The sequence below is a fragment of the Ambystoma mexicanum genome, chromosome 4q (assembly GCF_040938575.1).
Source record: "Ambystoma mexicanum isolate Mex_15411 chromosome 4q, UKY_AmexF1_1, whole genome shotgun sequence".
NCBI lineage: Eukaryota > Metazoa > Chordata > Amphibia > Caudata > Ambystomatidae > Ambystoma > Ambystoma mexicanum.
The window spans coordinates 1,239,438,948-1,239,466,699 of record NC_090928.1 but is presented as its reverse complement, the minus strand read 5'-3'; the positions used below and the strand labels follow the sequence as shown (position 1 = coordinate 1,239,466,699).

The window sequence follows — 27,752 nt, the reverse complement described above, 5'->3', positions numbered from 1 at the left end:
AATAATCAGTTCCCTTCTTAGAGCGTTCGTTTCCTGACGGGCTGCATGCACTTCTGCCCTTAGTTCCCCAAGTAACTGGGCTAGCTGGTCGGTATCCGAGGTTTCCATAGCGCCTGGACGGGAGTTTTGCGGTAGGCTTTGCGTTCTGTAACGCTCACCTGATTCCCGTAGAGGCGCCGGTCTTGACTGGGCGTATACCGTATCTTCAAAGGTGATGTGTAACACACGGCTGGCTCTTTGGGCTGGACCTCTGTGCACTGTATGTCTGACTCGAAGGGTAAGATGTCTGCAGATAGAAAATATGGGATTAATGAACTGGATTATTGAATGTCTCTCTCTTCTTCCCTTTCTCTTCTCCTGTAGAACCCCAAAGGTTAACGCTCTCACCTTAGGTAAGTGAACGCCGTGCTCTCCATCTGCCTCGGGGCAGGGTGCTGTAACCAGTTTCTTCACTGGATAAGGGGAGCAGGCCTCTTGACTTCAGAGGACTGCTGTCCGTCGTTTACTGCACGAACGGTAAGTTTCGAGTAATTCTAATGTCTTTAAAAGTCTTTAGTAATGATGTCTCTTGTTTTGCAGGGTTCCGGCGATGGCGGATGACGGGCTGAAGTGAGTTGAAGATGGAGCCCGTGTGATGAATAGAAGCGCCTGGAAGCACGTAAGTAAGCGCTTGTTGCCTGCTTCACGATGCGCTCTAACTGTCTTTTTATTTTGCAGGTACAAGTTCGGAGCGGCTGCAGGGTGCCGGAATACCCACTGGGTTAGATGTGGAAAGGAGTAATGGCACGTGAGTATTAAAGTTCCCCAATGTCTTTAAACGCACCTTGTTTTGTCTTTCAGATGCGGATGCAGCGCCGAAGGCCTCCGGAGCGTGCGAAGAGTTGGTAAGCTTTTGTCTTTCAGATGCCGGAATGCAGTGCGAAGACCTCCGGAGCGCACGAAGAGTAGGTAAGCCTTTGTCTTTCAGATGCCGGAATGCAGCGCGAGGCGTTGGTGACAGCCGATGGACCAGGTAAGTGAAGCGCTGTCACTGAAGACCGTAATGCTAACCTGTTCTTTCTGGTCTTTATAGGTGTTGCTGAAGACTGGATTCAGGATGGTAAGCCTTTTTCCTTAGGCCCAGGATCAGATGCAGAAGACACGATGAGCGTTCTGCTGCAGAGGATGCAGAATAACGCAAAGCAAGATTCATCCATCGGGTGTGGTTTAAATAGCCTCCTGTAGTGCTTAGGTGTCTCCTTCCACAGCCACGCCTAGGTAAGAAAAGAGTTCCTGCTTTCCAGAAGAGTTCCAGTGTTCTGAACCTAGGGAGTGGCTCCTGCCCCACCCAACAGGAAATGTAGTTCCAAACAGAAGAGGATCAGAGGCTCAACTGGCAGGCAAGTAAGCAGCATGGTCTGCTGCAGGTAAGTCCACCCAAGCATTATGAGCCCGGCGCTTCCAGCGCTGGGACTGGGCATATTTATGAGCCTGGTGCCACTGGCGCCAGGACTGGGTCCAAAAGGTCCCAATTGGGACTGGTTGGCACTCGGAACCTGGGTTATGGATCTGCTTCCAAGGGAGTTGGGAAAACCCTGACCTTTTGGAAGCAGAGATCATGACACAAATGCCGCTTTTGTTTCCATAGACCAGTTACAGAGACAGGTGAAGTGAATAACTTCATGTGTTCAGTTCGACATAGTGTTAAAGGTAAATCACCTAAGAACACGTATTACATAAAAAGAACAGAAGAATCAAAATATAGCAATGATTACAATGCAATCATTGCCCTCTTATGGAAAGCAAACATAGATGTGCAGTACATTGCATTGCAGACAATTCTACTGCTGCTGCACGATATGTTACAGCCTACTTAACAAAAGCAGAAAAAACAGAGCTTAAAGACCTCTGGGATGACCTAGCATCAGACAAAACACTATAGCAGAAATTATACAGCCTAGGCATAAAAATGCTCTCTCAGAGAATGTGGTGCCTATGAAGCAGCAGATCGTTTAACCGGTACTGCTTTGTATGGAAAATCAGACAACATACTATGGCTAAGTCTTGGTCCTGCTAAAGCTAGAAAAAGGGTTCTGAAATCATATGAGGACATAGAAACAATTGCCAGAAATGATCCCAAGAGCCAAGACATTTTAAAAAACGATTTACTGGACACATACTATCTGAAAAGGAGTAGCACTTTGGAAAGCATGTGTCTATACCACATAGCTCAAAACTTTGCATACAAAAAGAGTGTAAAACCTGATGAAAGCAAAGGTAGATATGGAGTAACCGATTGTGAAGGCAGCTTAGTAAAACTTACCAAACGAAGCTTAATTAATCATGTTAAATTGTCATTAAAAACTCCTCAACAAAAAGAACTATATTCCATGTCTCTGCTACAACATTTTAAACCGTGGAGAAAAGAGAAAGAGATACTAGATAACTATGACTGCTATGAAGATGCTTTCAAAGCAAATGAAAGCGCTATCACCGATGTGAACTTTACGCAGTACAAAACAATGGAGGTCATTACAACCTTGGTGCTAAGTGCACCAACTTTACCACCATGGTGTAAACTACGTTTACACCATGGTGGATGGCGGATTTACCGCCCCATTCCAAGGTGAGTGGGGCGGTAAATCCCCATTTCCCCTTCCCCATTCCCATTTTTGCCCCATAGGGCATAATGGGAGTGGGGAAGGCGCTAATTACGCCGCCGTAAATTACGGCGGCGTAATTAGCACCATGGCGGGTTAGCGCCATGGATTTTAACGCCTGCTAAAAGCAGGCGTTAAAATCAGAATCAGGCGTTAAGGGTTAACGGTGGCGTTAACCCTTAACGCCTGAGTTGTAATGAGGGCCAATGTTACACAGTGAGCAGCAACACGAAGAAGAACTTCAGGCCCAACTAAATAAGGACTCTTCCGACAGTGGTCAACCTTCTGTAACAGGAAGCCAAGAACCACTAGGACAGCCACTAATAGCAAATGAGGCAGAATTAGCTATGACAGAAGTGGAAAACACCATGTGTCACTATCAAGAAGATATCGAAGACCTAATTGTACAACAAGCAAAACTTAAAGATCAGCGCACCATTTTTGAAGACGCAACAAAACAAATTGTACATGGTGTGCAACACGAAAATAAACAATGTGCCTGCCAAAATTACAAACCTATACTGCTGTACGTCAGTGGTGAAGCTGGGTCAGGAAATACATTCTTAATCAAAATCATCAGCAAGTTCCTTCAACAATTGACAAACAACAAACTGTCAGCTGTTGTAACTGCCCCCACAGGTTTAGCTGCCTACAACATAGGTGGTGTCACTTTACACCGATTACTTCTCCTTCCAGTAGAGCACCAAAACAAATTAGACTATTACAAACTTTCTGCAGAAGCTGCAATGGAACTACGCAGAGTATTAAAACAAACGAAAATGCTACTAATAGATGAAGTGAGTATGGTCTCCAACCTAATGTTGGCCTTGATTCACCTCAGATTGCAAGAAGTACTTAAAACAAACGACGAAGAACTCTTTGCAGGAAAACACATTATCGTTTTTGGAGATCTTCTACAACTGACACCAGTGAAAGGTGAACCTATTTTTAAAACCTTAGGACACAAACTTTGCCGTAAAACTGTGGGCAGCATAGGAAATGTCAACCTTTGGCAACATTTCCAATACAGAGAATTAACAGAAAACATGCGGCAATCTGCAGATCTCACTTATGCCAACATCTTAAAAAGTATTAGAGTTGGTGTACCATCGCAAGAAGCACAAGCCATATTGAAAAAACGGCACATTCATGCACTTTATGGCGATAATGCATGCGCTACTGATGTTATGGAACAATTAGCGCACAAAAATGTCAATTGTATGGCCTTAATGCCAACACTCGCAAGCTGTTTCAAATTCAATGAAACAATGTTAAATAAAGAAATGCAACCAATTATAGAAATTAGCGCCACAGACAAACTAGACATGGTATGACACTACCCATGTGTGAGCAAGCTATAACAAGACTACGTAGCTTAGAAAAATCAATCTCCAACACAGCTGGGTTGGAAAAAATATTAAAATTATCCTTAAATTGTAGAGTAATGCTTAAACATAACCCTGACGTGGAGCAAGGGCTAGTTAATGGGGCACTGGTACAGTTGTTGGCTTTCAATAATACCCACGTGACAACAACATTCAGTTTGTCAATATTCACTTTGACAAACTTTCAGAAGTGAAAAGGATAGGGTGCTCAACTGCTCGATTCCTTCTCTTCAAAGACATGTATGTACGTAGAGAGCAATTTTCTCTAACTCTTGCATATGCAGTCACCATTCATAAATCCCAAGGTCTTACCCTAGGACAAAGCATTGATAGATATAGAAAACACAATCTTTAAAGAAGGCATGAGCTACGTAGCGCTATCACGCTTACGTACACTTGACTGTCTATTTCGAATGAACTTTGATGCAAGTAAAGTGAACGCTGATATTCCTTGCATTTAAGAATACAACAGACTGCGTTCAATGTACACCCCACATCTGAAAAATATCTTGTTCCAGAAAAAGCAAAACATGGTAAAAGAAAACTAAATCAAACAGAAATGCAACAGAATCTGACAGCAAATGCTTCAAAGAAAACAAAAGAAGCTAAAGCTTCATCAATTACCACAAGCAAAGAAGAACCTATTAGGGAAAGTAAACCAGGTACTTCTTCAGACAAGGAACGGAAAGGCCGAAAAGTGCACTCAGATACAGAACTGGCTGGTCCATTCAAATTTTCAAATGAAACTGGTGTATTGACACCAATTGTTAACAATATTTACTTACACAGTACAGACCAATTGTTTTTGCAAATGTTAGTCCTGCATAGAAACGCAACAAACAATCCTGACAACATGTACAGTGTTCACAGAATAAGACAAGAATTAGACTACTGTGCTGGAATGGTGAGATTCACTATAAACACACAAGAAGATCCACAAGAATTTCTAATGTACTTACTACAAGTACTGGAAAACAAAAGCATACCTATAAATGAAATCTTCCAGATTTCATACATGTGGAAACATACATGCACTCTCTGTAGCAATGTGATACAGGAACAAATCCCAAATGAGCGATTTGTGTAAGTATCCATACCTAATTGTGAATCCAGAATGCAAACCATGGCAGATTATGTACTATGTGCAATTCAGACAATCGCTCCACCTTACTGATACAAACACATAGTAACTACATAATACTTATGCTTCTACGTTATAATGCAGATGGTACCAAAAACAACCGCAAGCTGAGTGAATTCACACACGGTCAAGTGTCACTTGGAAAGAAAACCTTTACAACAATAGGTATAATCTACCATGCATGAGCTACAACCAATGCAGGTCACTACACTGCATACATTAAAAAGAAATGTGGATGGTTGGAATGTAATGATAGCACCATTACTGTAAAGCAGAGATTGCCAGCTAATCTTACAAATGCGTATTTAATCTTCTTAAAGTCAAAATATAATAACTAATGTGTACCTCAACATTACCAAAAAATGAAGTGAAACACTACAAACAGTTAGAATACGCCAACAGGTATCTAACTGTTGTTAAGAAAAGAAAGTGTGTAGCATAGCAAATAAAGGTTTTTTTTAATCCGACCGGGATTTTTTTTCCCCCAGACCCAAGGATTTGAAAAACAAACACAGAAACTGAGCAAAATGCACAGTACACTGGTTTGTAAACTAAATATGAGGGTAAAAAAAAGCTAAACTGTGTATTATACAGTGTAATAACTCTTCTTAAAATGCAAACACTAACATGCTTTTTTCTTTTATCACAGAAATTGAAAAAGTGTTGTTCCGCCAAGTGCTAAAGTCATGTAAGACATATATGGATTCTGAACAAAGTAAACAGTAAGTATAATTACGGTCATCTCATACATATGCGAATCTACACGTCTAATCTCTGGCACTAATATGCTGCAGTGGCTGTATGCTGGCCCTAGCATCTTCGTTGTATAACCTACCACCTACACCCTACGGCCAAGCAACCAAGACGATAGGTCCTACCCGCAACCATCGCTGCATATCAAAACCATGGTGCTTGTAATTTGACTACTTATAGGTTTACTCTTGGGTGCATAGTCTGCAGCCATGGACCCAAGACGCTATGACGTGCACACAATTACCGCACCACACCCATGTTCACTTATAACCTCACTGCTTAGGACTTCAGTCTTGGGTGCATGGCCTTTGGCCATGCACCCTTGACTCTGGATCCTGGGAAGAACCACCACAGCATATCGCACCCATTGTGGCTTCTAACTACACTACATATAAAGTTGGGTTTGGGAGCATGGCCTTTGGCCATGCACCCAAAACGCTAGGCCCTCCCCACAACCACCTGAATAATGTTTCATAGTACGAGTGTATCTATACCTGTGATATGCTGCAGTAGTTGTGACCACAGGCTGCAAACTTGGGTGTGAGGCCATAGATTTTTCAATGTATGGGTATGCAGTATATAAAATCCATAGTGGCGTACAACTGCAATGCTTACAACTTTGTTCCCCGGTGCATGGCCTTCAGCCATGCACCAAAAACTGTACGTCCTGGCCACAACTACCACACCATATGACACCCATTGGGGCGTGTAATTACACTACGTACAAATGTGCTGTTGGGTACATGGCCTTCGGTCATGCACCAATGACTGCTGCCCCTCCCCATAGCCAGCTGAGTGATGTACTACCCCCACCACATCACACCCATTGGGGCATGTAAGTACACTGTGTACAAAAATGCTGTTGCCACCTGAGTAATGTACCACCACACCATTTCACACCCATTGTAGCTTGTAAGTACAGTACGTGCTGTTGGGTGCATGGCCGTCGGTCATGCACCCATGACTGCTGCCCCTCCCCACAGCCAGTAGAGTCATGTAGTACCACACCATATCACACCCATTCGGGCATGTAACTACACTACGTACAAATGTGCTGTTGGGTGCAAACAGAAGTGTTGGGACCCCCCCCTATAACTTTTCCCCCCTGGACGAATCCAAAAAAAAATTCAGAGTGGCCCATATACTTTTTATGCAAAGTTTGGTGAGGATTCGTCCAGGGGGGAGCGAAGTCAGAAGTCGCTCAGAAAGTGTTCTTATGGAAACAGCAACTTAACCATACCTACACGGCCACTACCATATATATTGACTCTAGGGTGCAATAGAGAGAGATAACGGGAGGATACTGGAGAATAGAGAGAGATACCGGGAGGATACCCGAACAAGGGGGATACACCCAAATACCTAGGCTTTAATATAGCGCTAGAAGAAGCTGCATTAAAGTCTTGAAAAAATAGGATGCAATAGGAGACCAAAACGATTAAAGACGTTTTTGATAGAAATGGGCTTACATTCCATGTCGGAATAATGATAGGGGCAGGAGATTTATGTAGCCGGCCGGAGTCTGTCTAGTCTGTTATGTCTGTCTTGTGTTTTTTTTCTTTTTCTGACATCACGAGTTAAGAACATTTTTGAGGGAAATGGCATGAAAATAGTGCGATTGTTAAGATAAAAAGATGTATGACATGAATTGATGCTTGTTGTTTGAAAAGGTAAATAACATTTTTTGTGAAAAAACGGGATTGGAGCTTGCGACGATTGGTGCTCGCTCATATTGTTGATTTTTGTTGAGAAACGTAAAGCATAACAAAGTGTTATATGAGGAGAAGGTAGACAGATTTAAGCATGCAAGACATTACACCGTTAGTACACTTGTACAAACAGTTGCCAAAACATGCACCTAAACTGTACAGTACAGTGCAGAATGGGGTAAAGGAACTGCCCACAAAATGTTTATGCCATGGCCCCATGACGGATCACTATCTAAAACGGTCCTGCAACAGAATGACGAGATTTTTGCACGCCACGTATACTGGCAAAAAGTTAGATAAACGCCTAGCTAGTTAAGAGCTTTGGAAGATGTACCAAGAGGATAAGGAAGAGGAGCCACCGTTAGACTGGATACTTAACATATGCACAGAGGCGGGTGAAACACCTTTTGCGCCACCCGCCCCGCCTGAAATAAAAATCAAAGCCAGTAACGACAAAGGATTATATCCGTTGAGGGAACTTAAAGCAGCCACTGCATATAGCAACCAGGCATATGAGTCACCTACGCAAAGTAGTGACAAAAACCCAGACAAGGACAGAGACCGAGATATCCCCTCCAAAGTCCCGAGGGACAAGGAGAGACATGAGAAAGAAAAAGGAGACAAAGCACAAGCAAGTACTGTTACGCTCACCTGACTCCCACGGAGGCGCTGGCCTGGTTCGCGCTGCTGACCTCTTCTAAGGTGATGCGCAGGGTTCGGAAGACGGACTGGACCGGGCCCCCAAATCTGGCTTGTCTGGCTCGCAGAAGTATCCTTCTGTAGGTGAAAATAGGGGATTAACTGTCTGCGGGGTAATGCAATCGGCCTCCCACTTTCCCCTCTCACCCTCCTCGAAACCCTTCTGTGCTTCCTCGTAGCGTCTCACCTTAGGGTCTGGAAGGACGAGCTCTCCATCCTGCTTCTGATGCAGGGGCGCGTTGGTATCCAGTTACTTCACTGGATTTTTGGATTGGTGAGAACCAAACTTGCTTGGCTTCCAGGTAAGTTTTTTTGATAAGAGGTTCCCCTTGTGTCCATGCATTAATGTACTAATGCTAGTGTCTTTTTCCCCATAGGGGCCAGGGTACGGAATGCCGGGGAACAGGCACCGACCCGAGATGAGAGGTGAAATCCTTGTAGAAATCAGGTAAGTCTTTAATGAGCGTTTTTTTGGTAATGTCTTTTCATTCGCTCATTAACGCTGATGTCTCTTTTTCCCCTTAGGGGCCGGGGTCCAGAAATGCCCGGATGCGGCGCGGACCCGAAATGAAGAGGGAATGAATCAACAGGTAAGTCTTAACATGGAGATTTAGCTTTCCTTATTTCCTTCTCTCTCTCACCTTTTGTTCTGGTCTTTTTCTCCCTAGGCGCTGGGGCGTGACTGCGAATCCGGATGATCGCTGCTGAACATGGAGGCGCCCTGTAAAGGTGAGTGGAATGCGGCGCTGCAGCGATCGACGCAATGAGCTTTTAAATAAAAGTTTTCCTTTTCAGGATTGTCGGCGAGATGTCTCCGGGATGCGGGATTTAGCAGGTAAGGACTTTTCCTTCTTCTGTTCTCTTCTTCTCTTCCTTTGCAGGTGATCCAGGATGCTGGCAGGCATGGCAGAAGTCAGGATGCAGGAGCAGACACGGTCAGCGTCCAGCTGCTAGATGCAGAACAACGCGAAGCACATGTGGCTGTTCGGGTGGGGTTTAAATAGCCTTGGAAGAAGTTCCAGGTATGTATCCTTCCTCCAATCAGATATGTATCCTTCCCCAACCACGCCCGGATGGTAAATTAGTCCCACAGGTAAAGTAGTTCCTTTCAGGCCTCAAGGAGGCCGGGATCCTGCAGCATGGTCTGCATCAGGTAAGTGCACCCAAGCACTCCCATAATGAGCCTGGCGCCTATGGTGATGGTGCCAGGACACTGTCCAACGGGCCCCTATGTGGGGTTGCTGGGTCCTTCCTTGGGGACTGGATGTCCGCTTTCGGGGACGCAGGGCTTGAACCGGCTCCCTGGGAGCGGGCATCATGACAGCACTCCACCCCCACCCCCCCAAGGCCCCTCTCAAGGTTGTTCCCTCCGGGGGTTTTGGTTTGTCTGGGAAGAGTCGGTGGAATTTCCTGACTAATCGAGGTGCATGCACATGGTCGCTGGGTTCCCACGACCTCTCCTGAGGTCCGTACCCCTTCCAATCAATTAGGTAGAACAGTTTTGACCTAAACATTTTTGAGTCTAAAATGTTCTTCACTTCGAATTCGGGCTCCCCATCTATTAGAATAGGTTCTGGAGGTTTGAGTAGTCGGGTTCCGGGTACCACTGGTTTCAGAAGTGACACATGAAAAACAGGGTGAATTCGCATACTAGCTGGTAAATCAAGTTTAACAGCCACTGGGTTAATTATTGCTGTAATAGAATAAGGTCCCAGATATTTTGGGTTAAAAGTTCGAGGCCCTTTGAGTGGTAAATGTCTGGTAGCTAACCACACTTGATCCCCAATCTGATACGGAGGTGCTTCACTCCGATGTAGATCAGCATTTTCCTTGTATTTTCTCTTGGCTTGTCGTAAATGCGTAGTTGCCTCTTTGAAGGCTTGGGTAATTGTAGAATGCAGATGTTCTACTGCAGGCATTCCGAGGTTCTGAGGTGAGTCAAGGTTTGAGGTTCGAGGGTGATGCCCAAACAAAGTATAAAAAGGACTGTGGCCAGTTCCAGAGTGTACCGAATTATTATATGCGTATTCGACTATCCAAAGAATGTCTTTCCAGTTGCTTTCAGATTGCTGCAACATACACCGTAAGTACTGCTCAAGGGTCTGATTTGTCCTCTCGGTCTGACCATCGGTCTGAGGGTGGTGACTGGTCGATAATCTTACGTCGATCTGCACCATTTGACAACATTTGCGCCAGAAGTGGGAAATGAATTGGCTTCCCCGGTCAGAGATTAGTATAGATGGGAATCCATGTAGCCGAACAATATTTTCGAGGAATTCTTTAGCTAGGACAGAAGCTGAAGGTAAACCTTTCAAAGGAATAAAGTGGGCCATTTTGGAAAACAAATCCACAATTACCAGAATAGTATTGTACCCCGAACAAGGAGGCAGGTCTGTAATAAAATCCATTGATAGGGTGTGCCAGGGTGCTGGCGGTATGTCTAGAGGTTGAAGGAGACCGGCTGGTCTTTTCTTTTGACTTTTATTTTGGGCGCAAACACCACAGGACATCACAAAAGATTTAACATCTTTTCGCCAAGAGGGCCACCAAAATTGTCGTTTCACCTTTTCCTCCGTCTTGGCAATACCGGGGTGTCCCTCTATTAATGTATCATGATAACCGGAAATAACTAGTTCGTGTAATTCCTTATGTGGCAGTAATAAGCGTCCTTGGAAATAAGGTAAACCATTATCTATGGTAAAGTCTGATCCCTTTTGTATCCATTCCTGTAAGGTTGTAGGGTCCAGGAGTTGTTTCACTCTGGCTTGAATGTCTTCAAGCGTCTGTAACGAAGTCATGCCTAGAATCCTCTGTTCGGGAATTATTGGTACTGGTTCTGAGTTTGTATCAGATTCTCCCATTCCAATTCGGGATAAGGCGTCTGCTTTGCCATTCTTGCAGCCAGGTCGATAGGTAATCACGAAATCAAATTCAGCGAAAAACAAAGCCCATCGGAGCTGCCGTGATGACTGAGCCTTGGCGGTTTTCAAATACTGTAAATTCCGGTGATCAATGATCACTGTGATGGTATGTCGAGCGCCAAGCAGATAATGCCGCCAGGCTTTAAAAGCGGACTTAATGGCTAACAGTTCTTTGTCCGTGATTGCATAATTAAACTCGGTTGCCGAGAATTTTCTGGACCAAAATGCTACGGGATGCAGTTGGTTGGTTTCGGGATCTCTTTGAGACAGGACAGCTCCCATGGCTAGGCTGGATGCGTCAGTCTCAACGACATAAGGGAGATCTGGACGCGGGTGTTTCAATATAGGTGCGGAGGTAAACTTAGCTTTTAAATCCTGAAAGGCCTGCTCGGCTTCTTCAGACCATTCAAAACGTTTATTTTTCCTCAAGAGTGCAGTAATGGGTTGTACCACGCGTAAAAATTCCGGGATAAACCTGCGATAGAAATTGGCAAAGCCGAGCATGCTTTGAACCCCTTTTACAGAGCTAGGTGATGGCCATTTGAGGATGGCATCCACTTTTCTCTTTTTCCCCTTAGGGGCCGGGGTCCGGAAATGCCAGGATGCGGCGCGGACCCAAAATGAAGAGGGAATGAATCAACAGGTAAGTCTTAACATGGAGATTTAGCTTTCCTTATTCCCTTCTATCTCTCACCTTTTGTTCTGGTCTTTTTCTCCCTAGGCGCTGGGGCGTGACTGCGAATCCGGATGATCGCTGCTGAACATGGAGGCGCCCTGCAAAGGTGAGTGGAATGCGGCGCTGCAGCGATCGACGCGATGAGCTTTTAAATAAAAGTTTTCCTTTTCAGGATTGTCGGCGAGATGTCTCCGGGATGCGGATTTAGCAGGTAAGGACTTTTCCTTCTTCTGTTCTCTTCTTCTCTTCCTTTGCAGGTGATCCAGGATGCTGGCAGAAGTCAGGATGCAGGAGCAGACACGGTGAGCGTCTAGCTGCTAGATGCAGAACAACGCGAAGCACGTGTGGCTGTTCGGGTGGGGTTTAAATAGCCTTGGAAGAAGTTCCAGGTATGTATCCTTCCTCCAATCAGGTATGTATCCTTCCCCGACCACGCCCGGATGGTAAATTAGTCCCACAGGTAAAGTAGTTCCTTTCAGGCCTCAAGGAGGCCGGGATCCTGCAGCATGGTCTGCATCAGGTAAGTGCACCCAAGCACTCCCATAATGAGCCTGGCGCCCATGGCGCCAGGACTGATGTCTTTTATGAGCCTGGCGCCATAGGCGCCAGGACACTGTCCAAAGGGCCCCTATATGGGGTTGCTGGGTCCTTCCTTGGGGACTGGATGTCCGCTTTCGGGGACGCAGGGCTTGAACCGGCTCCCCGGGAGCGGGCATCATGACAAGTACATCTCTAGATACGAGTAGAGAGGGAAAGAGATGGAAAGGAGATAAGGACAGGACTGATGAGATTCACACACAATTAATGGATGGGAGGTCAGATTTTATTGAAACTCGATGGTAAAGGCATTGAGGACGTGAGACAAAAGGGAGAGTCCGACGATTCGAAAAGAAAAGAGAAGAAAAAAGAAAAAGGATTGAGAGACGAAACAATCAGGAAAAAAGATAGGCAAAGACGAGAGCAGCTGTATCGCGAAGAGCAAGAAAGGAAACACGATCATAATCCAAGAGCAGCTAATGATCAGAACAGGCAGGAACAGCGAAGAATAGAAGAAGAACAAAAGATACTGGAGAAGAGATTAAAAAGACAACGGGATGAGGAAATACGAAGGGCAAAGGAATGTAAAGATGTGAAGAAACAGGAAGAAGATAGGGTCAGAGAGGAAGCAAGGAAGCGCAGAGAGTTCGATGACGACATAGAACGCAAGAGAAGACAGAGGGCACTGGATCTTGAATATCTGGAAAGAGAGGTTAAAAAACCTGATCCTGTAGTAGGCCCGGAAGACATAGAAGAATTCTTTCCTGAGTACGATTCAGTACCAGGCACGTCTAGGGCAAATATCGAAGATGACTTCGACACCAGAAGCATCGGAGAGACGATCGATAGAATATATGATGAAATGGGACTAGAAGAGGTACCCCAAGGGAGAGGACGAGCGTCTTGAGAGCACTCAGTTGTATGCCACAGAGGACGCGTCCCGAAGTAGCAGAAATAGAGAGCTATCCCTAGATAGGTTGACACTAAATTGGAACGAGGAAGAGGAGGCGTTACACGAGTTGGGCACAGACAATATCAGACACAGAAAGAGAGGAATATGAGGAAAAGGAAGATGAGAAAAGACACGAAAAATGCTTCTCTAGAGGAAATGGAATAAGATGGTCAGATTCTAGCAAGTCTGCACTTAAGGCATCAGAGTCAGCCACACAATCAGACCGATACGGAGGAGTATCTTATGGTCAAAGAGGGGTGTCTCCACCACCATATGTGAGCAGACTAAGGACATTGCCAGGTAGACGGCAATGCGTGAATATTACCCCTGCAGTGGATAGAAAAATGATGAGAGAGGAAAAGGAGTGCCATGTGTTACAATTCCCGCTACTCGTAAAAGCAGGAACGAGGCCACAGTATATACCCTGGCCACACATGGATCGAGAAAATCTGAAAAATAAGCTTCCAATGTTGACATCGGGAGCCGGAAAATGGATACATGAGTTAGAAAAAATGATGGGAGGGAACACATTAGCTATCAGTGATATTAAGGGTCTTTTAATTGCCATACTTGGTGACAGAGCTGAGGATGTGTGGACACATGCATGTTACCCTGGTGTAACTACAGTTAATACTGCGCATGATGGAGCTCCGTTTAACAACTGCAGAGCCGCTGTATGGAAAGCATTACGATTGCTATATCCGGATACTTCTGACATGGGAGCTATAATGACACATAAAAGGAAGGAGTCAGAGGATCCATTGCTTTACATTCAGAATTTCCAAGACACATGGGTGCTGGAAACACGTGTATCTTGGGAGAAGTCCATACCCGTGTTTTACCATATATTATGCCAAGGGCTGCCGGATCAGGTACAGAAGCAGCTCAAGAAATTGGTAGGAATTGAGGCCAAACCGTGGTCTGAAATACAGTTGACCATAGTTCACTATTGCAGACTGCTGCAAGAGAAAAATCACAAAAAAGAGGCTGCACGAAAAAAAAGAGGTAAAATTAGTGCAGAAGAAATTGTCAAAATATGCCATTGAAGGGACAATGATAACTAGCACAGACGGATCAAATATACAGCAGGTCAATAATCAAAGGCAGGTTGATCAAGGCAATAACGGGTTATACCCCAGAGGGAGAGGCTTCCGAGGAAGAGGTTTCCAGAGTAATCAGGGAGGTTTCCAGGGCAATCAGGGAGGTTTTCAAAACACGCAAAACGGCAATCAGGATATGTCAAATGAGCAAATAATCAGACCACCATCAATATGTTGGACGTGTGGGATGGCAGGGCATCTAGCACGCACATGCAGAAGTCAAGGCATGGTGCAAAACGACCAAGGAACAAAAGTAGGGATGGTGAATCCACCTATGTTTTTACAGCAGGGTGGAAATGGAGTTGCACAAAATCACACGGTGCAACAGCAAGCACCGGGAGCACAACAAAGCTTGCAACCTCAGAATATCACAAATTTACCACAAGGACAGTCAACAGTCGCTGATTAAACTGTCACAGACAACAAGTACAGGACAGGTACTAAATTCTGGAATGAGAAATAACACTGGTGATGGAGGTCCATTCGCTCAACATGGAACAAAGTTATATATAGACTAGGACAGCTCACTGGGAAACCTGATGTGTTCTATCCTATCTGTGACACCAGACCCTCACGAGGAACCAAGGGTAGATGTCTGTATAGGGGATAAAGAATATTCCTTCTTAGTTGACACAGGTGCACCACGCTCGTGTATACGTGAAGGCAAGGTTTCCTTGTCCGGCGATGCCATAAACACTCAGGGATTCACAGGAGCAACAAGGCGTGTTCCTTTTACAAAAGAACTTCCAGTATCTATAGGAGGATGTGCCATGAATGTGCCACTGCTATATTCAAGGCAAACTCCAGTAAATATATTTGGACAAGACCTAATGACGAAGTTGAACATGACAATCTCGTTCACGGAGAAGGGCATAGTATGTTCAACTCCAGGAATGTATTATTTGAACGTATGCGAAATGATTAGAGCATACGCAGGACAAACGGCTATGAGAGCTGTTCCATTGGAACCAGAAATATTCACGTATGGAGTGTGTATATTAATGTCATGGCTACCAGACATTACAGACAGACCAATGAGAACCCCAGATTAGTTTTTATTTAGGCCAAGAATACCTATGCATTAGGAAAAGGGAATAATAGTTGAGGTTAATCTCATTTATTGGGTGAAAATGATCAAAAGAGAGGTGCCCCAGAGAATGATGCTGGCACAAAAACGTCCTGGATATTTTGACAATGACATGGCAAAGGTGCCTGTCTCAGTGTGGACCACAGGCCCTTATGACGTAGGCTTGTTGAAGGGAGTCGGAGAAGTAAAGATTAAATTGAAACCAGGAGCAATTTTACCAAAAGCACAACAGTATCCCATGTCTAGGGAAGCAGATGAAGGGGTTTTCAAGACAATTTCTGCCATGATGGAGCAGGGCATCTTAGTGACATCAGAGTCGTCATGCAACACTGCGGTTTACCCTATCAAAAAATCAAAGGGAGGGTCTTGGCATTTAATCCAAAATCTAAGGCTGATAAATGATATTGTGGAGGCCGAGTTTCCTCTAGTGCCTAACCTGTCCACAATCCTATGTAATATACCCGTTGAGGCGAACTATTTCACGGTGATTGACTTGATAAACATATTTTTCTCAATCCCATTGCACAGAGACTCACAAGATTTGACGTCATTCACGTTCAGACAAATGCGTATGAAAAGTACAAGGTTACCTCAGGGGTACTGTGAGTCTCCTTCGATTGTCAACAGAGTCCTGCTGATGGACTTAAGCAATATTGCATTAGAGAGTGTTATCTGGTAATATGTGGATGACATCTTAATTTGCAGCACAACAGAAGAAATGTGCAGACACAAATTCAGCTATTGACAGTATTGGCTGAAAAAGGTTATAAGTTGACAAAGAGAAGTTACAATACTTTCAACAAGAAGTGCTGTACATAGGCCAGCTGATCTTGCATGAGGGGAAAAGGGTTACCCCTGAAAGGACTGAAGCCATATTAAACACAGCCAAGCCACAAACGATAAAACAAATGCAGAGTTTTCTAGGATTATGCAATTATGTCAGGGCATGGATGCTTGACTACAGCTGTTATACCAAGCCCTTGTTACAAGCCCTAAAGAAAGCACAGGGGACGAAAGAAAAAAAATGAATGGACTGAAACCATGGAAGATGGATTATTCGAACTAAAAAGGGCCATTTGCACGGCACCAGTTTTAGGGATTCCCAATTATGCAGAGGAATTCTACCTTCAAATGGCAGTGTTATGACAGCAGTACTCACAAAGAGAACCACGTTGGGGTACAAGCCCCTGGCATACTACAGTGTGAACTTGGACCCAGTGATGAGAGGTCACTTACCATGCGAACAAAGTTTAGCTGTCGCAGCGTTCGCCACAGAGAAAGCTACAACCATTGTGATCGGATGCTCAATGACGTTGTTCATCGAGCACGCACGATTTGCCATTCTAGAGAAACCGAAAGGCACATTGACATCTCAGAGAGCTTCTGCATATGAAGTGATCATATCAAATCCATCGATTAAAGGGGTAGTCCAGCTAAAAATGTTATTTAAAAAATAGATAGGCAACATTAAAAAAAAAAAAATACTGGCACTTTTTTTTTTAAACTTCCTATGTAAAATATTGAGCTATTCAAGCTCAAAATTCGCAAAAGCAAGCACATGGGCGCATCCATTTTGTGAAATGGATGCCCGCCTGTGCTGGCTTTTGCGGCACTAATGAAGGAAAAGCCAGCCAGCTGTAGTAAACAAAAGCTACCGCTGGGTGGCTTTTCCTTCTTTGGTGCTGTACGCGGAGGACGGGGACCGGAGACCAGAGTGGGAAAGCTGCAGCTGAATCTCGGTAAGTGCTATTTTTTTTTTTTTAAATAAGCACTAGCTGCGGTTTCTTTTCTAAGTTTTCCGGGCTGGAGGAGCCCGGAAAACTTAGAAATAAAACCGCAGCTTTAAAAACGTTGTATTTATGTTTGCGGTCGCTTTTGAAGCGACCGCAAACATAAATACAACATTATTGTGTTTGAAAACGCTGCGGTTTTTCTTTCCAAGTTTCTCAGGCTCCTCCGGCTCGGAGGGGCCTGAGAAACTCGGAAAGAAAAAACGCAGCGTTTTCAAACACAACCGCGTTGTGTTTCTGCCTGCTGTGGCTATCACTTTGGGTCTCCGGTGCTCCCCCAGGGGAGCACCGGAGACCCAAAGTAAAAGCCAAGGCAGGCAGAAACACAACACGATTGTGTTTACATGCCGCAGTGTTTCTGCCTACAGCTGATTTCCCATTTGGGGCTCTCGGGCTCCCCACGAGCCCCAAATGGGAAATGCTAAATGCTGCAGTGTTTCTGCCTAAATCTGCTTTCCCATTTGGGGCTCTCGGGCTCCCCGAGCCGGAGAAGCCTGAGAAACTTGGAAAGAAAAACCGCAGCGTTTTCAAACACAATAACGTTGTATTTATGTTTGCGGTCGCTTGAAAAGCGACCGCAAACATAAATACAACGTTTTTAAAGCTGCGGTTTTATTTCTAAGTTTTCCGGGCACCTCCAGCCCGGAAAACTTAGAAAAAAAAACGCAGCTAGTGCTTATTTTTAAAAATAAATAAATAGCACTTACCGAGATTCAGCTGCAGCTTTCCTGCTCTGGTCTCCGGTCCCCGTCCTCCGCGTACAGCACCAATGAAGGAAAAGCCACCCAGCGGTAGCTTTTGTTTAATACAGCTGGCTGGCTTTTCATTAGTGCCGCAAAAGCAAAAGCCAGCACAGGCGGGCATCCATTTCACAAAATGGATGCGCCCATGTGCTTGATTTTGCGAATTTTGAGCTTGAATAGCTCAAAATTTTACATAGGAAGTTTAAAAAAAAAAAGTACTAGTATTTTTTTTTTTAATGTTGCCTATCTATTTTTTAAATACAATCTTTAGCTGGACTACCCCTTTAAGATAATTTGATGTAAGATAGTGAACCTGGCTATTTTTATAGCAGAGCCAGTCACTGAAGGAAAGCCAATCCATGACTGCGCAAACTATGAAGAATTTTAAGATGAGATCCCCAGAGTGAAAGAAAATGCATTGGCAGACGAAGAAATTGTCTTTGTTGACGGTTCTTCAAGAATCAATCAAAATGATGGGCAGAGATATACAGGCACCGCTGTAGTGAAGCACACAGCAAATAGAGAGTTTCAAGTACTCATTAGTGCACGATTACCATCTCATTATTCAGCACAGGCTGCAGAATTATTGGCGGTGATACTCGCACTTGAGAGTCATGCAGACCAGGAAATGACGGTGTACAGAGAGTCCGCCTATGTGACATCAACCATGCACGCAGGCCTAGCATGCTGGAAAAGGAGGGGCTACCTCCGAGCGGATGGCACTCCAGTGCAGCACGCCACCCTATTGGACAGGCTCATTAAGGCACTACAACTCTCAGTGGGCATAGCGGTCGTGCAATGCGCCGCCCACATGAAAGGGTCAAAGACAGAGTAGGACTCTTACAGATAGTGCCATTGGAGAGCCCAAAATTCTGCTTCAGGATTAATGGTACAAGAAAAATGGGAGAGAATCAGAATTGTGGCCGAGTATTTGACGCTCCAGGAATGGTACATGGTACTAAAGTGATCATGGATCATTATTGGGCATGTGAATCCAAAGCATACATCAGACTGCTGGAAAATTGGGGAGGTATATGCACATTGGTGAATGGCCATGTCCCAGCATTGGTGATTCCAAAAAGTGATCTGAATATTGACAGTTTCCCAAAAGCAGATGCTCACTTGAGAAATAAGAGATCTATAGAACTGATGCACCGAATGAAGAGAGAGAATAACTTTTCTGCTAAATCAGAAGAAGCCTTTCATGCGATCCTGTATGAACACAGGCTGTTCAGCCTAACCTCATCAGTGTTCACAACAATTCTGATGCCAAGAGTTCAGGTTGGAGCAAATACTAAATGGTTGCAGATAACCAGATGGGAGTTACTGCAGACCATCAACACAACCATAAAAGGATTCAATGCAATAAAGGAAGTGTTAAGGGTGATTCGACTAATGACTCTCCAGAACAGTCCTTGACATGATCACAGCTATGGATGGCGGTGTTTGTGCAAAAATGAGACAATCATGTTGCACATTTATACCATCTCATGATGACGGAAATGGAACCTTAACAGAAGCCATAGGTTTGCTGACAAAACTACAGAATCAGATGATTGATGAAGCTGACGAAGTTGACGATGACAGCTGGTTTGGATCACTATTTTCATGGGTTCCGCAATGGATGGCAGATGTATTCAAATTCCTAGGAGGCCTGCTGGTGATTATATTGCTTGGATTCTGTGTTATCAAGATAATAAGATCTCATTGCCAGAAAACTGTGAAAAAAGCCATAGGGATGAAGATCATGATTGATGTCGAGCCAGGATGGAAGCCCAAGGACCTGACTGATGAAGAAATAAGACTTTGTGAAAGCCAGCATTTATGCACCAGAAGGAACAAAGTTTCGGTATCCAAGGAAACACAGAAATTATGTGGGAAGATGGATCTATTACAGTCCAAGTGGACAATGTCAACTTATGACATGGAACAAGGATGAGCACGTAAGAACAGCAGGAAGCTTGAAGGGAGTCATAAAGATATGGGCCCCAAAGAGATATTTCTTTAGACCTCTATGTATGGACCCAGAGGATGCAATGAAAATGGATCCAGAGGATGAAGTAAAGGTGAATACAAAGGAAAAAGTAAGGGGAGACTGTAGAGGAGGTACCAAGCACGATTCGCACTCCAACCTCCCATTTTGAAGTACCAGGAACATTCACGCTGAAATATGTGACGTATGATGAGCAAATAAATCAGCAGAGAGCTGTAGTTGGGCTCTGTCCAGTACCTATCAGAAGAACAACACCTGTTGAAGAACCGACACCTAAGAAAACCTGGACAATAAGGTACCCATTGAGAAAACCATATCGACACGCGAGACAGAATGACGATTGTCAAAATGCAATACCTGAAGAAGCCGAGAAGATAATAAAAGACGAATGGTGACGTCATAAGAACCCAGACTGACTCACATATAGAAGATATAACAACCTGAGAATGATGAAAAGAGACGAAACACCATGGATAAGTGACATCCCAAGCCTAAAGTGAAATAATTGATGTCAAAATGTCAGAAACATGTGCCATGAGCATGATGAAGATATTCAGTTAGTTTAAACGTGTACCTATGCACAGTAACCGCAAGAAGCACAGAAATCGTGAGGCTTGCTTATGCTTAGCAACAAGATAGATTGCGGCAAGCGCCCCCTATACATATCTACCTCAAAAGGAGCACTTTATACAAGTATACTTCCACTATGCTCAAGAAGCAGACTTGAGGCCAACCACAAAGAAATAATTGACACAAGACCACTGAAGTGATGATTGATTGTAACAATAATTGGAGGGAAGCTGGGGGTGCAGACAAACTCCCTGCACCTGGCCGGCTTTTCTGAACGCTGCTAAGAGCAAGTGGAAAAGTATGACTGGGGTTGATGCCAACCCAATCATAGTGGACCATGTAATCTAGGGTCCTATAGTTAGTAGAACCAATGAGACGTCTTACTTTTAGTGACGTTTACAGTAGTCATTTTTAAGGAAGAGCTTAGTTGCCCCACCTGACATTGTTTATCCAATCCCCTCACCCCATTACCATATACAGATATAGTGCCTATATTAAAGTTACCTTCCTAGAAACAATCAAGTTGCATGCTACGTTTTGAGAAATTACACGTCAGTGATGACGAGTTTTTGGTATAAATACTATGGTTTTCTGAAATTAATTGAAGTTGAAGCGAGAAGGAAGATCGAGCGATTGCTGATATTCATGAACTTCCCGTTTTTTGTACTTGTCATTAAACGGACTCCCTTTGCCAAACTATTGAGTTGTCATTATTGATTTGATGTGAGAGTACAAATCTGCATCCCCATCCATCTCAAGGGTGCTGCTACTCATCTTAAAGTGCTATTTGGGAAACCCCCAGTCCTATGGGTCAGCTGGGGTCCCTATTGCACACATAGGTATACTTTACAATACTTAAGGCCACTTCTTAGTTCGTAGTTGCTGAATGCGCACAATTGTTACAGGAGTTTGACAGATCTACTGTACTATCGGTAATAACGCACACCCACAAAGTCATATGGGAATTGTATTTAGTCAGCATATACTTATAAGATAGTGATTTTTGGGAAGGAAAAAAAGTTGGTTAGTGTTATTCTAGCAGAGCTTCAAGTTCTAGAGGCAGTTTCCCTGCAGAGCAAGTGTTTTAAAGTCCAAAACGCAACCCTAGCTAAAAGGCAGTTTGGCTTAAAGCCTTGAAAAGCAGCAGAAGTCAAATGTTCCTGTGGATACTTTCTAGTCTCTAGGAAGGAAGATACAAGAAGGCTTAACCAACGTTGGAGACCCTGTTAAAGGACTTGCTAAAGGGACACAAGCAGCGGTTTGAGTCGGAGGTAAGAGGGGGTTGCCCTGGACACCGCTACGTGCATTTCCGACGCTCTGGAGTGACTTTCTGGAATAAGGTATCAAATACCTTTTCCCTATAGTACCTCAGAAGAAAATGTTCATGGAGGATGCTCTCCAATGTTGCAACTCTGGACCTAACCTCAGGATTTCTTGGTCTGATGACGAAAGGCAGGACCATGAACGGGATCTTTCAGCAGCAGTCTTGAGAGAGGACCTCTGGCATGGCTTTCATCGACTTCTTTGGTCAGTCATACTTTCTGGAGAGACCATCAGCATTCTTATTTTGGGTACCTGACCTGTGCTCAATAGTGAAGTCAAGGGTTTGTAGGATTATAGACCATCTAAGCAATTCTAGGTTTTCTCCATTCATCAGCATTAGCCATCAGGTTGGTGGACAGTTTGAATTCCGGAAGAAGTTCCATAGAGGTAAGGTCTGAATTTCTTCAGGGTTCACACAATAGAACAACATTCACGCTCAATAGTGGCCCACCTTGTTTCCCCATCTTTAAATTTCTACTAATAAAGCAGATGGGTTGCCCACTGCCTTTGCTATCAAATTGACTCAAGTCTGCTCCTATCCCCGTTTTGGAAGCATCAGTCTGGGCTAAGAAGGCACGAGTATAATCTGGAGCTCTCAGCACTGGAGCTTTACAGAGGGCATCTTTCAGCCCCTGGAAGGCTTTTTTACAGTCCTCATTCCACTTCACCTTTTTAGGGTACCTGAGAGAGGATAGGGTATTCAGACGAGACACCATGGTCCCATGGTTCTCAATGAAGTTCCTGTAGTAACCAGTAAGTCCCAAGAAGGCTCTTACTTGTGTTTGACTAGTTGGAGTGGCCCAGTCTTGGACATCCTGTACATTGCTTGTTAAGGGGTTAATCCCCCACTCATACCTCATGACCAAGGTAGACCACTTTACTCTGATCAATTTAGCATTTACTTGCTTTGATATTCAGATTAGCCTGCTGAAGGGCCTGCAACACATGTCCCAGGTGGTCAAGATGCTCTTCCCAGGTAGGGCTGAACACTGCAATGTCATCCAAGTATGCCATGCAGAGGTTCTCTAACCCATTCAGAACACGGTTAACCATTCTCTGGAATGTGGCAGGTGCATTTATTAATCCAAAGGGCAGGACGTTGAACTGGTACAAGCATTCTGGGCTTGAAAATGCTGTCTTCTCCTTGGACAGGTCAGTCATGGCAATCTGGGCTTGAAAATGCTGTCTTCTCCTTGGACAGGTCAGTCATGGCAATCTGCCAATAACAACTTGTCAGGTCAAAAGTACTTAGGAATTTTGCTGGAGCCCAGCTTTTCCACCAGTTCATCTGTCCTTGGCAAGGGATGGACATCAGTCTTGGTAACTTCCTTTAATGCCCTATAGTCCACACAGAATCTAAGTTCCTTCGTTACTGCCTTTAGTACTAACACAACTGGGCTAGCCCATGAACTTGTGGAATGTTCAATCACTTCAAGGGCAAGCATCTGACATCCTGTAGCCCCTGTTTTTAACAGGTACACTGTCACCAGTGTCAATGTCATGTTGGCCCCAACGGGTCAAGCCTGGTGTAGATGAGAACAGAGGGGCAAAGTGAGTTAACAACTTTTTGCACTCCTGATGTTGCTGCATTGTCAGATTAGTGGAGAGTATTACCCCTTCTACTGGTCCATCTGATGGATGTCCCCTTACAAGATCTGGGAGAGGTTCACTCACCTCTTCTTCTTGATCAGAAGCGAAGAGCAAAGCTCCTATCTCTGGTCTGGAAACATGATCCTTCAGAAGGTTGATATGAAATATCCTAGGGGCGTCCTTGGAGTTGTCCAAGTCTACGAAATAATTGACATCTCCAAGTTTTCCCACAACTTAGAAGGGTACTGTCAGACCCTCTGTCTTACTGGCACCATGATGATAACTTGTTGGTCTGGGGTAAACTCCACCATGTTAGACTTCTGGTCATGGCAATATTTGACCAGAGCTTGACCAGCTTTCAAATTCTCTGATGCCTCTCATCATCTGTGCCATCCTCTGCCAGGGCCTAGAACATAGTCAGTAATCCTTACTGGCTTGAGGGAAGGGTGACTCTCCAGACCCTCCTTAATTGGGGCTGAAGGGCCTTTGACAGGATGACCATAAAGTAACTCAAAGGTACTAAAGCCCACACCAGCTTGAGGAACTTCTCTTTAGGCAAAAAGAGGGCATGGCAGAAGAAGGGCCCACTTTGTTCTAAATGGTTCTCCCAAAGCTCCAATCATGTTCTTCACTGTTCTAGTAAACCTCTCTACCCATTTGTCTGAGGGTGGTAGGCATTTGAGAACTTGTAGGCTACCCCTCAGGTTTTCCACATGGCATGCATGTAGTAGGACATACACTTTGACCCCCTGTCAGATACAACCTCCTTAGGAAATCCTACTCTGGTAAAAATACCGAGTAGGGCCTTTGCCACTGCCAGTGGCATGGTCCACTACAACCAATATAAAAATCGGTTGCAGGGTCTAGGGGATAAACGATGTCAATCCCCACCCTCTCAAAAAGAACCCCCACAACTGGGAGAGGCACTAAGGGTGACACATTCTTGGTTCCACTTTCACCAGACAACTGGCAAGTTTGGCAACTCCTACAATATTTCTCAATTTCTGCACCCATCCTGGGCCAGTAAAAGTACAATGATATCCTCTCCTTGGTCCTCTTAAAACTTAGGTGACCAGCCAGGGGTACTTCATTTGCCAACTGTAGGAATTTGAATCTCAATACTTGGGGTACCACCAGTCTCCTGAGGTCCCCTTGTATAGATTCCATAGGCTCACTGTAGAGGAGTCCATTCTCCCAGAATAGCCTACGCTTCCCAGGGCCTTGCCCTTCACTCTGGGAAGCTGCCTGCTGATGCAGACCTTCTAGAGAGGGATCCTCTCTCTGTCCCCTACTGAAATTTGTCTTTGAGGGATCACCTTCTGCAGGAAAAGTCTGCAGCTCAGCATGGGCTCTTGGAGCCAGAGCTTCCAGACAGGGTTGAATCTCCTCCGACTCCTCAGAATATGGTTCTTCTGGGTATTCTTCTGGCACCAACTCAGCCTCAGCTGGTGGTAAGGTCACAGGTGTGACCTCTAGGCTTTCTACAGGAACCCTTTTCCTTGAGGAAGTTTTGGGCTTGTTCGCCTTCTTTCCTTTGGAGACTCTGAGTGTCCCCTCAGTCTCAGTTGGAAGGCCTCTTACAGTTGCTTCCCTCGTTTCCTGGTTAGCCCTCTTAGAAGGGGGAATTGAATTTCTGGAAACTACATCCAGGGCCTTCAAGTCATTGCCCAAGAGTACCCCCTACCTGGCACTTCAGACTGAATACTCACAGTGATCTTAACAGTCACGTCATTATATTTAATGATAGCTGGCAGTATGGGTCACCTTCAAACTGGACCTCCTGCTAACTTGGTAAGCCTTTTGGGAGCCTTAGTAACTTCCTCAAGTTGAAAGAAACTTTCCATCTTCCACAGTTATACTGGCCCCAGCCTATCTAATGGCAGGGATGTCCTGACCATTTACAAGCACACTGTCTTTATAATACTCTTTGGTATTATCAGGAATGGAATTATAGACCTCAATGTTCTGTCGTTCCCACAGTCCCAGAAACACTAAAGATACTCTAGCTTGAACACCAATGGGTTCTTCAGCTTTAAGGTGAACGCTAGCCCCTGCCATTGCGATATCCACCTCACGTGTGAATGCTAAGCCGACAGAGGGGATCCCTGAAGGTGTACCCTTACATCTAGGATTTCCTTTCACATGGTCACCAGACCCACAAACCACACATTTCCCAAAGGTCTTTTGGAAGGGGGGTTCCGATACCTCCCTCCGGTTTGGCCCAGAGGTTTCACTAGCCCTGTAAGGTTGTTTAGAGGAGTATATATGTTTGTGGCCCTCTTTTGGTGGGGGATGTTTGGAATGATCCTTCTCATCCTTCTTATGCTTCGTTCCATCCTCTTTCTTGTGGGGATCCCCAGAACAAATGTGAGTTGCCCCGTTGGCCACCCACAAGTCAGCAGCCACTGCTAGCTTCTTGGTGTCCAGTTTCTTAGAATCAGCAGGTGTAACGACTACCTTGAATCTGCAGGAGCACAAGGACCCTCTGATGTCTAGGGATGTGGGCTGGATACGGGTCTGCTAGCTGGGCTTCCCCTAGAGAGACCACTTGTGTCATGCTTGTGTTAAACTGATGTAGGCTCCCCGTACCCCCTACCTGGTTCTCCCCATGGAAATTGGACTCATCTTTTGTCTTGCACTATGGCGCTCTCCTTCCTGTTGCCTGGCGCAGGGGCACTAGGTTTTGCTTGTAAACTTGGTCAAGTTCTTGCTCTATACTGGATTCCTGTTCCAGTTATTCACTGGATGAGCCAAGACCAGCCAGGCTCTTATGATGAGTGTGCGTCCTTTCTGGCACCCTGGTTTGCCGTGGGTAAGTATTGCTACTGTGTCTCTGCTTTAGTTTTAGTCTTGGCGCAGTTGCAGTTACTGCTTAGTTTTCTAGGTCTTTGGCACCCTGGTTAGCAGTGGGTCAGTATTGTGTCTGCTTTAGTTTCGTTGTCTTGGCGCAGCTGCAGTTACTGCTTACTTTTCTTAGGTCTTTGCGCAATCCCTCAGGTGCGCGTTATGAGGGATACAGGGAAACACTGCTGTACTGTGTGTAGAGCGCGTGGGTTTGGAAAGTGTTCAATGCGCTGTGAGTCTGTCTGCCCTGCGTTCCACGCTGCGCTGCGCCTTGTTACTAACTTTCTCCCTTTGTATTACAGGTGTCGGGCTGGCACGTAATGAGGCTGGTGCCCGACGAGAACAGGAGGAGCGCCAGAGTGGAATGGTGCCATTAGCACCGGAGGACAGGTGTAGGCAGGATCTCAGGAACTCCGAGGGATAAACCTGGTAAGTGTTGTCGGTTCCGTTTACCTTCATGACTTTATCCGTGTTTTTTTCTTTATTCACAGGATTCTCAGGAGTCGGAGAGCTGGAGATACGCGCCACGCTGCAAAGGCAGAGTAACGCGAAGCAATGAAACACACATGGGTGTGGTTTAAACAGACAGCCACCCATGCGCACTAGACTGCCAAGCCACAATAAGTTCAATGGCCAGGTTTTCGGCCATCTTGGTGGAATTTGGGATGAATCTTTCAGAGCGGCCATCTTGGAAGGGCTCTCAGGCCATGTTAGAGATCAAACTCATTGCCTTAAGGAGATCCAGGTGTGCCATAACGAAGTCCAGCTTTCCCCTTTCTCTGTTTTCCTGGCCCTCAATAAAGTGTGTGTGTGAAAGAGGGAGGGAGAACCGCTGGTGATCATGACAGGAAGGTGCTATCTCAGCTCTGGGGAACAGGCATTAAAACACTTAGCATGAAGAGACCCCTCATGCCTTCATAAGAGCTCACCTTGCAGCCCTTAATCCACCCACCTTAGTTGTTCAGGCTTTCACACACCCAAGTGGCCCACAAGTTACCATCTCTCCTCTTGTAGTCCCTAAACCTTTTTAGTTATTGGGAAGGGGTCTTCTGAAACCTGGCCATGAGAGCATTTTTTACCAACTGGTAATCTTGTCTATCAATATGATTCAACTCCATCACAGAATCACAGCCACTCTGGGGGAGCCTTGAGATTACCCATGGAACAAACTCACTTTCACATATACCTTGTACTTTACAAGTACATATAAATGTACTCAGCCAATCAAGAATGTCAGTTTTTGCATCATACAAACTCAGCAAATTTTTGGGGAGACGAGGCATCCTGCTCCTGGAGTGGT

The 27,752-nt window shown here is 44.9% G+C and overlaps 1 protein-coding gene across 1 annotated transcript in view; it reads right to left on the bottom strand.

Annotated features, from left to right (window-relative positions):
* The window catches only part of ABCC10 (ATP binding cassette subfamily C member 10), a 609,641-nt gene that overhangs the window by 274,485 nt on the left and 307,404 nt on the right, over positions 1-27,752 (bottom strand).